Source organism: Schistocerca americana, unplaced genomic scaffold (genome assembly GCF_021461395.2).
Source record: "Schistocerca americana isolate TAMUIC-IGC-003095 unplaced genomic scaffold, iqSchAmer2.1 HiC_scaffold_700, whole genome shotgun sequence".
NCBI classification, from domain to species: Eukaryota; Metazoa; Arthropoda; class Insecta; order Orthoptera; family Acrididae; genus Schistocerca; species Schistocerca americana.
The window spans coordinates 39,015-53,430 of record NW_025726457.1 but is presented as its reverse complement, the minus strand read 5'-3'; the positions used below and the strand labels follow the sequence as shown (position 1 = coordinate 53,430).

The window sequence follows — 14,416 nt, the reverse complement described above, 5'->3', positions numbered from 1 at the left end:
TCGGGAAGCACGGTCGACCGCCCCCAACAAATGCAACTAAAAAAATGAGAACAACAACAAAAAAAGCGGCAGGTTGTTCGCCTACCACGCGGGCGGCCCGGGTTCGATTCCCGGCCGATGCATCGTTTTGCTGTTCTCGCTATAATGCTGCCGCGCCGATTGCTCGTTTGAGCTGCGTCAGCCTCAGGAATGTATAGCAGGATTCGCTGTGAGAAGAACCAAACACGCAGCACGCAAGAGACCGTACTTGGACGGACGCGTGCTATATCTGAACTCTAGCGTCAGCCTGGCCCTACAGGCCGCTGTGTTCAGGTGCCGCAAGGGCGATGTACTGTAACCTCAGGCAGTGCTGCTTTCCGTTGGAAGAGCCGCGGCAGCAGTTTAATCTAGCAATTCGGGAAAGCACGTGTAGCAACACAACAGATTCTTGAGAAAGCGCAAACTGTCTATCTCTAATATGCGAGGCTTACCAAGTTTCCTGGGACGTTGGTCGCAAACGTGCCTCGGTAGCGCAGTGGGCAGCGCGTAAGTCTCATAATCTTAAGGTCGTGAGTTCGATCCTCACCTGGGGCATTTAATTTGCTGTACATCATGGCTGAATTAACGGCGTTGCTGTTGCTAGGGAACGAACTGAATTGTCGTTTGTTATCCACAAGGAGTCCACGCCTCAGCGTCAAAATGTTTACATCCAGCTATGGCAAGGTACAGCTTTGACCTTTCTCCTCCCCTGTTATGAGTAAAATATGATGCAAACAGCAATGAATAGTCAGTTTCGAGCTGTGCGCCATGCCAGTCTGTACGCGCAAATATGCTCGCAAACAGAGAACACCACTGAGTCCGGATTCAGCGCGAAATGCCAGAGGAGAGGGAGTTAACCTGACACTTAACGAGCAAATCCGGTGTGGTCTAGTGGCTAGGATACCTGGCTTTCACCCAGGAGGCCCGGGTTCGATTCCCGGTACCGGAAGGGAAGTTTTTGCGCACACGACCCTCCATGTTTTGGCCCTCCAACCCTCGTTTGTCGCCCTCCTTCCGGAGCTTCAACCGAGCGTAATCGGGGAAAACAGGCACGAGATGCAATTACTGTCAGCACCGGGATAAAGGGAGAAGAGGCACTGGTCCCCTGTTGGGCTGCTACCAGCGTCAGTGGCAAGTCGGTGAAGTCGCCAGTTGCGCCAGAAGCCAGCAATTACGCGTTCCAGTTATTCACATTGCCTGCAGCTGCTCCATCCCACAACAAGTGTGAGCCCGGATAGCTCAGTCGGTAGAGCATTAGGCTTTTAACCTAAGGGTCCAGGGTTCGAGTCCCTGTCCGGGCGAAGATTTTAACGCTTCCGTAATGGCTCGTCTCGTAGCGCTGGTAGCCCTGTCGTAATCAGTGCACGGAGTTCGTTTCCTGTCAACATACTGCGCAGAACGGTTTGAGTTTTCACGATTCGAGGGAACTTTTGGCTGCGAGCAGTCGTGGCCGAGTGGTTAAGGCGTCTGACTAGAAATCAGATTCCCTCTGGGAGCGTAGGTTCGAGTCCTACCGACTGCGTCTCTCTTTTTTATTTTTTTGTTTAAGAAGAAGGAGCAGAAAATTTCGCAGTTTGCCTGTCGTTTTGGTACTTCGCTACACCTCACCTCTCACAGCCGTTTATATCGCCTGTCCTCTTGATAAGGGCGAATTCCAAGCGTCAGCTTTCGCGTCAGCCGAGCAAAGTCGGGACAAGTCGGGACATACTACAGGATGGCCTGCGTGGAGCAACGACGGAAAGAAAACGTTAATTTAACAGCACGTGGCTCACATACTCATACGTAAAAATTTGCGCCCGTTGCGGTGGCCGGGAATCGAACCCGGATCAACTGCTTGGAAGGCAACTATGCTCACCATTACACCACCACCGCACAGCCGATGCTCGTAACGCCGCGCTGTGTCGGCTTCCCGCCCGCCGGCAGCGGCCCACGGTGATAGTAGCTGTAGGCGCTTTACGAGGTAGGAGGGTGCATCCACACGCGTTCGGGCAGCGCCTCCACGCACGCTGCGTCTTTGGGCAAGACTCGTCGCCGCGGCCGCAAGGTTACTCACACGATAGTGATGAGCGGTCGCTTTAAGGCAGTGTAGTGGGGGACTCCGCGTGTGTAGCACTTTTTTCGGTTGTATCCGGCGTCGTTGGGTGGCAATCCCACTTTCCCTGCAGACAGCTACTCTGGAATATGCTCGGGAAGCACGGTCGACCGCCCCCAACAAATGCAACTAAAAAAATGAGAACAACAACAAAAAAAGCGGCAGGTTGTTCGCCTACCACGCGGGCGGCCCGGGTTCGATTCCCGGCCGATGCATCGTTTTGCTGTTCTCGCTATAATGCTGCCGCGCCGATTGCTCGTTTGAGCTGCGTCAGCCTCAGGAATGTATAGCAGGATTCGCTGTGAGAAGAACCAAACACGCAGCACGCAAGAGACCGTACTTGGACGGACGCGTGCTATATCTGAACTCTAGCGTCAGCCTGGCCCTACAGGCCGCTGTGTTCAGGTGCCGCAAGGGCGATGTACTGTAACCTCAGGCAGTGCTGCTTTCCGTTGGAAGAGCCGCGGCAGCAGTTTAATCTAGCAATTCGGGAAAGCACGTGTAGCAACACAACAGATTCTTGAGAAAGCGCAAACTGTCTATCTCTAATATGCGAGGCTTACCAAGTTTCCTGGGACGTTGGTCGCAAACGTGCCTCGGTAGCGCAGTGGGCAGCGCGTAAGTCTCATAATCTTAAGGTCGTGAGTTCGATCCTCACCTGGGGCATTTAATTTGCTGTACATCATGGCTGAATTAACGGCGTTGCTGTTGCTAGGGAACGAACTGAATTGTCGTTTGTTATCCACAAGGAGTCCACGCCTCAGCGTCAAAATGTTTACATCCAGCTATGGCAAGGTACAGCTTTGACCTTTCTCCTCCCCTGTTATGAGTAAAATATGATGCAAACAGCAATGAATAGTCAGTTTCGAGCTGTGCGCCATGCCAGTCTGTACGCGCAAATATGCTCGCAAACAGAGAACACAACTGAGTCCGGATTCAGCGCGAAATGCCAGAGGAGAGGGAGTTAACCTGACACTTAACGAGCAAATCCGGTGTGGTCTAGTGGCTAGGATACCTGGCTTTCACCCAGGAGGCCCGGGTTCGATTCCCGGTACCGGAAGGGAAGTTTTTGCGCACACGACCCTCCATGTTTTGGCCCTCCAACCCTCGTTTGTCGCCCTCCTTCCGGAGCTTCAACCGAGCGTAATCGGGGAAAACAGGCACGAGATGCAATTACTGTCAGCACCGGGATAAAGGGAGAAGAGGCACTGGTCCCCTGTTGGGCTGCTACCAGCGTCAGTGGCAAGTCGGTGAAGTCGCCAGTTGCGCCAGAAGCCAGCAATTACGCGTTCCAGTTATTCACATTGCCTGCAGCTGCTCCATCCCACAACAAGTGTGAGCCCGGATAGCTCAGTCGGTAGAGCATTAGGCTTTTAACCTAAGGGTCCAGGGTTCGAGTCCCTGTCCGGGCGAAGATTTTAACGCTTCCGTAATGGCTCGTCTCGTAGCGCTGGTAGCCCTGTCGTAATCAGTGCACGGAGTTCGTTTCCTGTCAACATACTGCGCAGAACGGTTTGAGTTTTCACGATTCGAGGGAACTTTTGGCTGCGAGCAGTCGTGGCCGAGTGGTTAAGGCGTCTGACTAGAAATCAGATTCCCTCTGGGAGCGTAGGTTCGAGTCCTACCGACTGCGTCTCTCTTTTTTATTTTTTTGTTTAAGAAGAAGGAGCAGAAAATTTCGCAGTTTGCCTGTCGTTTTGGTACTTCGCTACACCTCACCTCTCACAGCCGTTTATATCGCCTGTCCTCTTGATAAGGGCGAATTCCAAGCGTCAGCTTTCGCGTCAGCCGAGCAAAGTCGGGACAAGTCGGGACATACTACAGGATGGCCTGCGTGGAGCAACGACGGAAAGAAAACGTTAATTTAACAGCACGTGGCTCACATACTCATACGTAAAAATTTGCGCCCGTTGCGGTGGCCGGGAATCGAACCCGGATCAACTGCTTGGAAGGCAACTATGCTCACCATTACACCACCACCGCACAGCCGATGCTCGTAACGCCGCGCTGTGTCGGCTTCCCGCCCGCCGGCAGCGGCCCACGGTGATAGTAGCTGTAGGCGCTTTACGAGGTAGGAGGGTGCATCCACACGCGTTCGGGCAGCGCCTCCACGCACGCTGCGTCTTTGGGCAAGACTCGTCGCCGCGGCCGCAAGGTTACTCACACGATAGTGATGAGCGGTCGCTTTAAGGCAGTGTAGTGGGGGACTCCGCGTGTGTAGCACTTTTTTCGGTTGTATCCGGCGTCGTTGGGTGGCAATCCCACTTTCCCTGCAGACAGCTACTCTGGAATATGCTCGGGAAGCACGGTCGACCGCCCCCAACAAATGCAACTAAAAAAATGAGAACAACAACAAAAAAAGCGGCAGGTTGTTCGCCTACCACGCGGGCGGCCCGGGTTCGATTCCCGGCCGATGCATCGTTTTGCTGTTCTCGCTATAATGCTGCCGCGCCGATTGCTCGTTTGAGCTGCGTCAGCCTCAGGAATGTATAGCAGGATTCGCTGTGAGAAGAACCAAACACGCAGCACGCAAGAGACCGTACTTGGACGGACGCGTGCTATATCTGAACTCTAGCGTCAGCCTGGCCCTACAGGCCGCTGTGTTCAGGTGCCGCAAGGGCGATGTACTGTAACCTCAGGCAGTGCTGCTTTCCGTTGGAAGAGCCGCGGCAGCAGTTTAATCTAGCAATTCGGGAAAGCACGTGTAGCAACACAACAGATTCTTGAGAAAGCGCAAACTGTCTATCTCTAATATGCGAGGCTTACCAAGTTTCCTGGGACGTTGGTCGCAAACGTGCCTCGGTAGCGCAGTGGGCAGCGCGTAAGTCTCATAATCTTAAGGTCGTGAGTTCGATCCTCACCTGGGGCATTTAATTTGCTGTACATCATGGCTGAATTAACGGCGTTGCTGTTGCTAGGGAACGAACTGAATTGTCGTTTGTTATCCACAAGGAGTCCACGCCTCAGCGTCAAAATGTTTACATCCAGCTATGGCAAGGTACAGCTTTGACCTTTCTCCTCCCCTGTTATGAGTAAAATATGATGCAAACAGCAATGAATAGTCAGTTTCGAGCTGTGCGCCATGCCAGTCTGTACGCGCAAATATGCTCGCAAACAGAGAACACAACTGAGTCCGGATTCAGCGCGAAATGCCAGAGGAGAGGGAGTTAACCTGACACTTAACGAGCAAATCCGGTGTGGTCTAGTGGCTAGGATACCTGGCTTTCACCCAGGAGGCCCGGGTTCGATTCCCGGTACCGGAAGGGAAGTTTTTGCGCACACGACCCTCCATGTTTTGGCCCTCCAACCCTCGTTTGTCGCCCTCCTTCCGGAGCTTCAACCGAGCGTAATCGGGGAAAACAGGCACGAGATGCAATTACTGTCAGCACCGGGATAAAGGGAGAAGAGGCACTGGTCCCCTGTTGGGCTGCTACCAGCGTCAGTGGCAAGTCGGTGAAGTCGCCAGTTGCGCCAGAAGCCAGCAATTACGCGTTCCAGTTATTCACATTGCCTGCAGCTGCTCCATCCCACAACAAGTGTGAGCCCGGATAGCTCAGTCGGTAGAGCATTAGGCTTTTAACCTAAGGGTCCAGGGTTCGAGTCCCTGTCCGGGCGAAGATTTTAACGCTTCCGTAATGGCTCGTCTCGTAGCGCTGGTAGCCCTGTCGTAATCAGTGCACGGAGTTCGTTTCCTGTCAACATACTGCGCAGAACGGTTTGAGTTTTCACGATTCGAGGGAACTTTTGGCTGCGAGCAGTCGTGGCCGAGTGGTTAAGGCGTCTGACTAGAAATCAGATTCCCTCTGGGAGCGTAGGTTCGAGTCCTACCGACTGCGTCTCTCTTTTTTATTTTTTTGTTTAAGAAGAAGGAGCAGAAAATTTCGCAGTTTGCCTGTCGTTTTGGTACTTCGCTACACCTCACCTCTCACAGCCGTTTATATCGCCTGTCCTCTTGATAAGGGCGAATTCCAAGCGTCAGCTTTCGCGTCAGCCGAGCAAAGTCGGGACAAGTCGGGACATACTACAGGATGGCCTGCGTGGAGCAACGACGGAAAGAAAACGTTAATTTAACAGCACGTGGCTCACATACTCATACGTAAAAATTTGCGCCCGTTGCGGTGGCCGGGAATCGAACCCGGATCAACTGCTTGGAAGGCAACTATGCTCACCATTACACCACCACCGCACAGCCGATGCTCGTAACGCCGCGCTGTGTCGGCTTCCCGCCCGCCGGCAGCGGCCCACGGTGATAGTAGCTGTAGGCGCTTTACGAGGTAGGAGGGTGCATCCACACGCGTTCGGGCAGCGCCTCCACGCACGCTGCGTCTTTGGGCAAGACTCGTCGCCGCGGCCGCAAGGTTACTCACACGATAGTGATGAGCGGTCGCTTTAAGGCAGTGTAGTGGGGGACTCCGCGTGTGTAGCACTTTTTTCGGTTGTATCCGGCGTCGTTGGGTGGCAATCCCACTTTCCCTGCAGACAGCTACTCTGGAATATGCTCGGGAAGCACGGTCGACCGCCCCCAACAAATGCAACTAAAAAAATGAGAACAACAACAAAAAAAGCGGCAGGTTGTTCGCCTACCACGCGGGCGGCCCGGGTTCGATTCCCGGCCGATGCATCGTTTTGCTGTTCTCGCTATAATGCTGCCGCGCCGATTGCTCGTTTGAGCTGCGTCAGCCTCAGGAATGTATAGCAGGATTCGCTGTGAGAAGAACCAAACACGCAGCACGCAAGAGACCGTACTTGGACGGACGCGTGCTATATCTGAACTCTAGCGTCAGCCTGGCCCTACAGGCCGCTGTGTTCAGGTGCCGCAAGGGCGATGTACTGTAACCTCAGGCAGTGCTGCTTTCCGTTGGAAGAGCCGCGGCAGCAGTTTAATCTAGCAATTCGGGAAAGCACGTGTAGCAACACAACAGATTCTTGAGAAAGCGCAAACTGTCTATCTCTAATATGCGAGGCTTACCAAGTTTCCTGGGACGTTGGTCGCAAACGTGCCTCGGTAGCGCAGTGGGCAGCGCGTAAGTCTCATAATCTTAAGGTCGTGAGTTCGATCCTCACCTGGGGCATTTAATTTGCTGTACATCATGGCTGAATTAACGGCGTTGCTGTTGCTAGGGAACGAACTGAATTGTCGTTTGTTATCCACAAGGAGTCCACGCCTCAGCGTCAAAATGTTTACATCCAGCTATGGCAAGGTACAGCTTTGACCTTTCTCCTCCCCTGTTATGAGTAAAATATGATGCAAACAGCAATGAATAGTCAGTTTCGAGCTGTGCGCCATGCCAGTCTGTACGCGCAAATATGCTCGCAAACAGAGAACACAACTGAGTCCGGATTCAGCGCGAAATGCCAGAGGAGAGGGAGTTAACCTGACACTTAACGAGCAAATCCGGTGTGGTCTAGTGGCTAGGATACCTGGCTTTCACCCAGGAGGCCCGGGTTCGATTCCCGGTACCGGAAGGGAAGTTTTTGCGCACACGACCCTCCATGTTTTGGCCCTCCAACCCTCGTTTGTCGCCCTCCTTCCGGAGCTTCAACCGAGCGTAATCGGGGAAAACAGGCACGAGATGCAATTACTGTCAGCACCGGGATAAAGGGAGAAGAGGCACTGGTCCCCTGTTGGGCTGCTACCAGCGTCAGTGGCAAGTCGGTGAAGTCGCCAGTTGCGCCAGAAGCCAGCAATTACGCGTTCCAGTTATTCACATTGCCTGCAGCTGCTCCATCCCACAACAAGTGTGAGCCCGGATAGCTCAGTCGGTAGAGCATTAGGCTTTTAACCTAAGGGTCCAGGGTTCGAGTCCCTGTCCGGGCGAAGATTTTAACGCTTCCGTAATGGCTCGTCTCGTAGCGCTGGTAGCCCTGTCGTAATCAGTGCACGGAGTTCGTTTCCTGTCAACATACTGCGCAGAACGGTTTGAGTTTTCACGATTCGAGGGAACTTTTGGCTGCGAGCAGTCGTGGCCGAGTGGTTAAGGCGTCTGACTAGAAATCAGATTCCCTCTGGGAGCGTAGGTTCGAGTCCTACCGACTGCGTCTCTCTTTTTTATTTTTTTGTTTAAGAAGAAGGAGCAGAAAATTTCGCAGTTTGCCTGTCGTTTTGGTACTTCGCTACACCTCACCTCTCACAGCCGTTTATATCGCCTGTCCTCTTGATAAGGGCGAATTCCAAGCGTCAGCTTTCGCGTCAGCCGAGCAAAGTCGGGACAAGTCGGGACATACTACAGGATGGCCTGCGTGGAGCAACGACGGAAAGAAAACGTTAATTTAACAGCACGTGGCTCACATACTCATACGTAAAAATTTGCGCCCGTTGCGGTGGCCGGGAATCGAACCCGGATCAACTGCTTGGAAGGCAACTATGCTCACCATTACACCACCACCGCACAGCCGATGCTCGTAACGCCGCGCTGTGTCGGCTTCCCGCCCGCCGGCAGCGGCCCACGGTGATAGTAGCTGTAGGCGCTTTACGAGGTAGGAGGGTGCATCCACACGCGTTCGGGCAGCGCCTCCACGCACGCTGCGTCTTTGGGCAAGACTCGTCGCCGCGGCCGCAAGGTTACTCACACGATAGTGATGAGCGGTCGCTTTAAGGCAGTGTAGTGGGGGACTCCGCGTGTGTAGCACTTTTTTCGGTTGTATCCGGCGTCGTTGGGTGGCAATCCCACTTTCCCTGCAGACAGCTACTCTGGAATATGCTCGGGAAGCACGGTCGACCGCCCCCAACAAATGCAACTAAAAAAATGAGAACAACAACAAAAAAAGCGGCAGGTTGTTCGCCTACCACGCGGGCGGCCCGGGTTCGATTCCCGGCCGATGCATCGTTTTGCTGTTCTCGCTATAATGCTGCCGCGCCGATTGCTCGTTTGAGCTGCGTCAGCCTCAGGAATGTATAGCAGGATTCGCTGTGAGAAGAACCAAACACGCAGCACGCAAGAGACCGTACTTGGACGGACGCGTGCTATATCTGAACTCTAGCGTCAGCCTGGCCCTACAGGCCGCTGTGTTCAGGTGCCGCAAGGGCGATGTACTGTAACCTCAGGCAGTGCTGCTTTCCGTTGGAAGAGCCGCGGCAGCAGTTTAATCTAGCAATTCGGGAAAGCACGTGTAGCAACACAACAGATTCTTGAGAAAGCGCAAACTGTCTATCTCTAATATGCGAGGCTTACCAAGTTTCCTGGGACGTTGGTCGCAAACGTGCCTCGGTAGCGCAGTGGGCAGCGCGTAAGTCTCATAATCTTAAGGTCGTGAGTTCGATCCTCACCTGGGGCATTTAATTTGCTGTACATCATGGCTGAATTAACGGCGTTGCTGTTGCTAGGGAACGAACTGAATTGTCGTTTGTTATCCACAAGGAGTCCACGCCTCAGCGTCAAAATGTTTACATCCAGCTATGGCAAGGTACAGCTTTGACCTTTCTCCTCCCCTGTTATGAGTAAAATATGATGCAAACAGCAATGAATAGTCAGTTTCGAGCTGTGCGCCATGCCAGTCTGTACGCGCAAATATGCTCGCAAACAGAGAACACCACTGAGTCCGGATTCAGCGCGAAATGCCAGAGGAGAGGGAGTTAACCTGACACTTAACGAGCAAATCCGGTGTGGTCTAGTGGCTAGGATACCTGGCTTTCACCCAGGAGGCCCGGGTTCGATTCCCGGTACCGGAAGGGAAGTTTTTGCGCACACGACCCTCCATGTTTTGGCCCTCCAACCCTCGTTTGTCGCCCTCCTTCCGGAGCTTCAACCGAGCGTAATCGGGGAAAACAGGCACGAGATGCAATTACTGTCAGCACCGGGATAAAGGGAGAAGAGGCACTGGTCCCCTGTTGGGCTGCTACCAGCGTCAGTGGCAAGTCGGTGAAGTCGCCAGTTGCGCCAGAAGCCAGCAATTACGCGTTCCAGTTATTCACATTGCCTGCAGCTGCTCCATCCCACAACAAGTGTGAGCCCGGATAGCTCAGTCGGTAGAGCATTAGGCTTTTAACCTAAGGGTCCAGGGTTCGAGTCCCTGTCCGGGCGAAGATTTTAACGCTTCCGTAATGGCTCGTCTCGTAGCGCTGGTAGCCCTGTCGTAATCAGTGCACGGAGTTCGTTTCCTGTCAACATACTGCGCAGAACGGTTTGAGTTTTCACGATTCGAGGGAACTTTTGGCTGCGAGCAGTCGTGGCCGAGTGGTTAAGGCGTCTGACTAGAAATCAGATTCCCTCTGGGAGCGTAGGTTCGAGTCCTACCGACTGCGTCTCTCTTTTTTATTTTTTTGTTTAAGAAGAAGGAGCAGAAAATTTCGCAGTTTGCCTGTCGTTTTGGTACTTCGCTACACCTCACCTCTCACAGCCGTTTATATCGCCTGTCCTCTTGATAAGGGCGAATTCCAAGCGTCAGCTTTCGCGTCAGCCGAGCAAAGTCGGGACAAGTCGGGACATACTACAGGATGGCCTGCGTGGAGCAACGACGGAAAGAAAACGTTAATTTAACAGCACGTGGCTCACATACTCATACGTAAAAATTTGCGCCCGTTGCGGTGGCCGGGAATCGAACCCGGATCAACTGCTTGGAAGGCAACTATGCTCACCATTACACCACCACCGCACAGCCGATGCTCGTAACGCCGCGCTGTGTCGGCTTCCCGCCCGCCGGCAGCGGCCCACGGTGATAGTAGCTGTAGGCGCTTTACGAGGTAGGAGGGTGCATCCACACGCGTTCGGGCAGCGCCTCCACGCACGCTGCGTCTTTGGGCAAGACTCGTCGCCGCGGCCGCAAGGTTACTCACACGATAGTGATGAGCGGTCGCTTTAAGGCAGTGTAGTGGGGGACTCCGCGTGTGTAGCACTTTTTTCGGTTGTATCCGGCGTCGTTGGGTGGCAATCCCACTTTCCCTGCAGACAGCTACTCTGGAATATGCTCGGGAAGCACGGTCGACCGCCCCCAACAAATGCAACTAAAAAAATGAGAACAACAACAAAAAAAGCGGCAGGTTGTTCGCCTACCACGCGGGCGGCCCGGGTTCGATTCCCGGCCGATGCATCGTTTTGCTGTTCTCGCTATAATGCTGCCGCGCCGATTGCTCGTTTGAGCTGCGTCAGCCTCAGGAATGTATAGCAGGATTCGCTGTGAGAAGAACCAAACACGCAGCACGCAAGAGACCGTACTTGGACGGACGCGTGCTATATCTGAACTCTAGCGTCAGCCTGGCCCTACAGGCCGCTGTGTTCAGGTGCCGCAAGGGCGATGTACTGTAACCTCAGGCAGTGCTGCTTTCCGTTGGAAGAGCCGCGGCAGCAGTTTAATCTAGCAATTCGGGAAAGCACGTGTAGCAACACAACAGATTCTTGAGAAAGCGCAAACTGTCTATCTCTAATATGCGAGGCTTACCAAGTTTCCTGGGACGTTGGTCGCAAACGTGCCTCGGTAGCGCAGTGGGCAGCGCGTAAGTCTCATAATCTTAAGGTCGTGAGTTCGATCCTCACCTGGGGCATTTAATTTGCTGTACATCATGGCTGAATTAACGGCGTTGCTGTTGCTAGGGAACGAACTGAATTGTCGTTTGTTATCCACAAGGAGTCCACGCCTCAGCGTCAAAATGTTTACATCCAGCTATGGCAAGGTACAGCTTTGACCTTTCTCCTCCCCTGTTATGAGTAAAATATGATGCAAACAGCAATGAATAGTCAGTTTCGAGCTGTGCGCCATGCCAGTCTGTACGCGCAAATATGCTCGCAAACAGAGAACACCACTGAGTCCGGATTCAGCGCGAAATGCCAGAGGAGAGGGAGTTAACCTGACACTTAACGAGCAAATCCGGTGTGGTCTAGTGGCTAGGATACCTGGCTTTCACCCAGGAGGCCCGGGTTCGATTCCCGGTACCGGAAGGGAAGTTTTTGCGCACACGACCCTCCATGTTTTGGCCCTCCAACCCTCGTTTGTCGCCCTCCTTCCGGAGCTTCAACCGAGCGTAATCGGGGAAAACAGGCACGAGATGCAATTACTGTCAGCACCGGGATAAAGGGAGAAGAGGCACTGGTCCCCTGTTGGGCTGCTACCAGCGTCAGTGGCAAGTCGGTGAAGTCGCCAGTTGCGCCAGAAGCCAGCAATTACGCGTTCCAGTTATTCACATTGCCTGCAGCTGCTCCATCCCACAACAAGTGTGAGCCCGGATAGCTCAGTCGGTAGAGCATTAGGCTTTTAACCTAAGGGTCCAGGGTTCGAGTCCCTGTCCGGGCGAAGATTTTAACGCTTCCGTAATGGCTCGTCTCGTAGCGCTGGTAGCCCTGTCGTAATCAGTGCACGGAGTTCGTTTCCTGTCAACATACTGCGCAGAACGGTTTGAGTTTTCACGATTCGAGGGAACTTTTGGCTGCGAGCAGTCGTGGCCGAGTGGTTAAGGCGTCTGACTAGAAATCAGATTCCCTCTGGGAGCGTAGGTTCGAGTCCTACCGACTGCGTCTCTCTTTTTTATTTTTTTGTTTAAGAAGAAGGAGCAGAAAATTTCGCAGTTTGCCTGTCGTTTTGGTACTTCGCTACACCTCACCTCTCACAGCCGTTTATATCGCCTGTCCTCTTGATAAGGGCGAATTCCAAGCGTCAGCTTTCGCGTCAGCCGAGCAAAGTCGGGACAAGTCGGGACATACTACAGGATGGCCTGCGTGGAGCAACGACGGAAAGAAAACGTTAATTTAACAGCACGTGGCTCACATACTCATACGTAAAAATTTGCGCCCGTTGCGGTGGCCGGGAATCGAACCCGGATCAACTGCTTGGAAGGCAACTATGCTCACCATTACACCACCACCGCACAGCCGATGCTCGTAACGCCGCGCTGTGTCGGCTTCCCGCCCGCCGGCAGCGGCCCACGGTGATAGTAGCTGTAGGCGCTTTACGAGGTAGGAGGGTGCATCCACACGCGTTCGGGCAGCGCCTCCACGCACGCTGCGTCTTTGGGCAAGACTCGTCGCCGCGGCCGCAAGGTTACTCACACGATAGTGATGAGCGGTCGCTTTAAGGCAGTGTAGTGGGGGACTCCGCGTGTGTAGCACTTTTTTCGGTTGTATCCGGCGTCGTTGGGTGGCAATCCCACTTTCCCTGCAGACAGCTACTCTGGAATATGCTCGGGAAGCACGGTCGACCGCCCCCAACAAATGCAACTAAAAAAATGAGAACAACAACAAAAAAAGCGGCAGGTTGTTCGCCTACCACGCGGGCGGCCCGGGTTCGATTCCCGGCCGATGCATCGTTTTGCTGTTCTCGCTATAATGCTGCCGCGCCGATTGCTCGTTTGAGCTGCGTCAGCCTCAGGAATGTATAGCAGGATTCGCTGTGAGAAGAACCAAACACGCAGCACGCAAGAGACCGTACTTGGACGGACGCGTGCTATATCTGAACTCTAGCGTCAGCCTGGCCCTACAGGCCGCTGTGTTCAGGTGCCGCAAGGGCGATGTACTGTAACCTCAGGCAGTGCTGCTTTCCGTTGGAAGAGCCGCGGCAGCAGTTTAATCTAGCAATTCGGGAAAGCACGTGTAGCAACACAACAGATTCTTGAGAAAGCGCAAACTGTCTATCTCTAATATGCGAGACTTACCAAGTTTCCTGGGACGTTGGTCGCAAACGTGCCTCGGTAGCGCAGTGGGCAGCGCGTAAGTCTCATAATCTTAAGGTCGTGAGTTCGATCCTCACCTGGGGCATTTAATTTGCTGTACATCATGGCTGAATTAACGGCGTTGCTGTTGCTAGGGAACGAACTGAATTGTCGTTTGTTATCCACAAGGAGTCCACGCCTCAGCGTCAAAATGTTTACATCCAGCTATGGCAAGGTACAGCTTTGACCTTTCTCCTCCCCTGTTATGAGTAAAATATGATGCAAACAGCAATGAATAGTCAGTTTCGAGCTGTGCGCCATGCCAGTCTGTACGCGCAAATATGCTCGCAAACAGAGAACACCACTGAGTCCGGATTCAGCGCGAAATGCCAGAGGAGAGGGAGTTAACCTGACACTTAACGAGCAAATCCGGTGTGGTCTAGTGGCTAGGATACCTGGCTTTCACCCAGGAGGCCCGGGTTCGATTCCCGGTACCGGAAGGGAAGTTTTTGCGCACACGACCCTCCATGTTTTGGCCCTCCAACCCTCGTTTGTCGCCCTCCTTCCGGAGCTTCAACCGAGCGTAATCGGGGAAAACAGGCACGAGATGCAATTACTGTCAGCACCGGGATAAAGGGAGAAGAGGCACTGGTCCCCTGTTGGGCTGCTACCAGCGTCAGTGGCAAGTCGGTGAAGTCGCCAGTTGCGCCAGAAGCCAGCAATTACGCGTT

The 14,416-nt window shown here is 53.5% G+C and overlaps 32 non-coding genes across 32 annotated transcripts; 26 read left to right on the top strand and 6 right to left on the bottom strand.

Moving 5' to 3' along the window:
• The first annotated feature begins 500 nt into the window (after window positions 1-500).
• Trnam-cau lies at window positions 501-573 on the top strand. The gene has a single exon. It is a non-coding gene; the product is annotated as a tRNA-Met (tRNA).
• Window positions 574-895: 322 nt separating this feature from the next.
• Window positions 896-967, top strand: Trnae-uuc. Its single transcript has one exon. It is a non-coding gene; the product is annotated as a tRNA-Glu (tRNA).
• Window positions 968-1,246: 279 nt separating this feature from the next.
• Trnak-uuu lies at window positions 1,247-1,319 on the top strand. The gene has a single exon. It is a non-coding gene; the product is annotated as a tRNA-Lys (tRNA).
• Window positions 1,320-1,458: 139 nt separating this feature from the next.
• On the top strand, window positions 1,459-1,540 carry Trnas-aga. Its single transcript has one exon. It is a non-coding gene; the product is annotated as a tRNA-Ser (tRNA).
• Window positions 1,541-1,818: 278 nt separating this feature from the next.
• Window positions 1,819-1,890, bottom strand: Trnag-ucc. The gene has a single exon. It is a non-coding gene; the product is annotated as a tRNA-Gly (tRNA).
• Window positions 1,891-2,703: 813 nt separating this feature from the next.
• Window positions 2,704-2,776, top strand: Trnam-cau. The gene has a single exon. It is a non-coding gene; the product is annotated as a tRNA-Met (tRNA).
• Window positions 2,777-3,098: 322 nt separating this feature from the next.
• Trnae-uuc lies at window positions 3,099-3,170 on the top strand. The gene has a single exon. It is a non-coding gene; the product is annotated as a tRNA-Glu (tRNA).
• Window positions 3,171-3,449: 279 nt separating this feature from the next.
• Window positions 3,450-3,522, top strand: Trnak-uuu. The gene has a single exon. It is a non-coding gene; the product is annotated as a tRNA-Lys (tRNA).
• A 139-nt stretch (window positions 3,523-3,661) lies between these two features.
• Window positions 3,662-3,743, top strand: Trnas-aga. Its single transcript has one exon. It is a non-coding gene; the product is annotated as a tRNA-Ser (tRNA).
• A 278-nt stretch (window positions 3,744-4,021) lies between these two features.
• On the bottom strand, window positions 4,022-4,093 carry Trnag-ucc. Its single transcript has one exon. It is a non-coding gene; the product is annotated as a tRNA-Gly (tRNA).
• Window positions 4,094-4,906: 813 nt separating this feature from the next.
• Trnam-cau lies at window positions 4,907-4,979 on the top strand. The gene has a single exon. It is a non-coding gene; the product is annotated as a tRNA-Met (tRNA).
• A 322-nt stretch (window positions 4,980-5,301) lies between these two features.
• On the top strand, window positions 5,302-5,373 carry Trnae-uuc. Its single transcript has one exon. It is a non-coding gene; the product is annotated as a tRNA-Glu (tRNA).
• A 279-nt stretch (window positions 5,374-5,652) lies between these two features.
• Trnak-uuu lies at window positions 5,653-5,725 on the top strand. Its single transcript has one exon. It is a non-coding gene; the product is annotated as a tRNA-Lys (tRNA).
• A 139-nt stretch (window positions 5,726-5,864) lies between these two features.
• On the top strand, window positions 5,865-5,946 carry Trnas-aga. The gene has a single exon. It is a non-coding gene; the product is annotated as a tRNA-Ser (tRNA).
• Window positions 5,947-6,224: 278 nt separating this feature from the next.
• On the bottom strand, window positions 6,225-6,296 carry Trnag-ucc. The gene has a single exon. It is a non-coding gene; the product is annotated as a tRNA-Gly (tRNA).
• Window positions 6,297-7,109: 813 nt separating this feature from the next.
• Trnam-cau lies at window positions 7,110-7,182 on the top strand. Its single transcript has one exon. It is a non-coding gene; the product is annotated as a tRNA-Met (tRNA).
• Window positions 7,183-7,504: 322 nt separating this feature from the next.
• Trnae-uuc lies at window positions 7,505-7,576 on the top strand. The gene has a single exon. It is a non-coding gene; the product is annotated as a tRNA-Glu (tRNA).
• Window positions 7,577-7,855: 279 nt separating this feature from the next.
• On the top strand, window positions 7,856-7,928 carry Trnak-uuu. The gene has a single exon. It is a non-coding gene; the product is annotated as a tRNA-Lys (tRNA).
• A 139-nt stretch (window positions 7,929-8,067) lies between these two features.
• Trnas-aga lies at window positions 8,068-8,149 on the top strand. The gene has a single exon. It is a non-coding gene; the product is annotated as a tRNA-Ser (tRNA).
• Window positions 8,150-8,427: 278 nt separating this feature from the next.
• On the bottom strand, window positions 8,428-8,499 carry Trnag-ucc. The gene has a single exon. It is a non-coding gene; the product is annotated as a tRNA-Gly (tRNA).
• An 813-nt stretch (window positions 8,500-9,312) lies between these two features.
• Trnam-cau lies at window positions 9,313-9,385 on the top strand. Its single transcript has one exon. It is a non-coding gene; the product is annotated as a tRNA-Met (tRNA).
• A 322-nt stretch (window positions 9,386-9,707) lies between these two features.
• Trnae-uuc lies at window positions 9,708-9,779 on the top strand. The gene has a single exon. It is a non-coding gene; the product is annotated as a tRNA-Glu (tRNA).
• A 279-nt stretch (window positions 9,780-10,058) lies between these two features.
• On the top strand, window positions 10,059-10,131 carry Trnak-uuu. Its single transcript has one exon. It is a non-coding gene; the product is annotated as a tRNA-Lys (tRNA).
• A 139-nt stretch (window positions 10,132-10,270) lies between these two features.
• Window positions 10,271-10,352, top strand: Trnas-aga. The gene has a single exon. It is a non-coding gene; the product is annotated as a tRNA-Ser (tRNA).
• A 278-nt stretch (window positions 10,353-10,630) lies between these two features.
• Trnag-ucc lies at window positions 10,631-10,702 on the bottom strand. The gene has a single exon. It is a non-coding gene; the product is annotated as a tRNA-Gly (tRNA).
• An 813-nt stretch (window positions 10,703-11,515) lies between these two features.
• On the top strand, window positions 11,516-11,588 carry Trnam-cau. The gene has a single exon. It is a non-coding gene; the product is annotated as a tRNA-Met (tRNA).
• A 322-nt stretch (window positions 11,589-11,910) lies between these two features.
• Trnae-uuc lies at window positions 11,911-11,982 on the top strand. Its single transcript has one exon. It is a non-coding gene; the product is annotated as a tRNA-Glu (tRNA).
• Window positions 11,983-12,261: 279 nt separating this feature from the next.
• Window positions 12,262-12,334, top strand: Trnak-uuu. The gene has a single exon. It is a non-coding gene; the product is annotated as a tRNA-Lys (tRNA).
• A 139-nt stretch (window positions 12,335-12,473) lies between these two features.
• On the top strand, window positions 12,474-12,555 carry Trnas-aga. Its single transcript has one exon. It is a non-coding gene; the product is annotated as a tRNA-Ser (tRNA).
• A 278-nt stretch (window positions 12,556-12,833) lies between these two features.
• Window positions 12,834-12,905, bottom strand: Trnag-ucc. The gene has a single exon. It is a non-coding gene; the product is annotated as a tRNA-Gly (tRNA).
• An 813-nt stretch (window positions 12,906-13,718) lies between these two features.
• On the top strand, window positions 13,719-13,791 carry Trnam-cau. The gene has a single exon. It is a non-coding gene; the product is annotated as a tRNA-Met (tRNA).
• Window positions 13,792-14,113: 322 nt separating this feature from the next.
• Window positions 14,114-14,185, top strand: Trnae-uuc. Its single transcript has one exon. It is a non-coding gene; the product is annotated as a tRNA-Glu (tRNA).
• The last annotated feature ends 231 nt before the right edge of the window (window positions 14,186-14,416 follow it).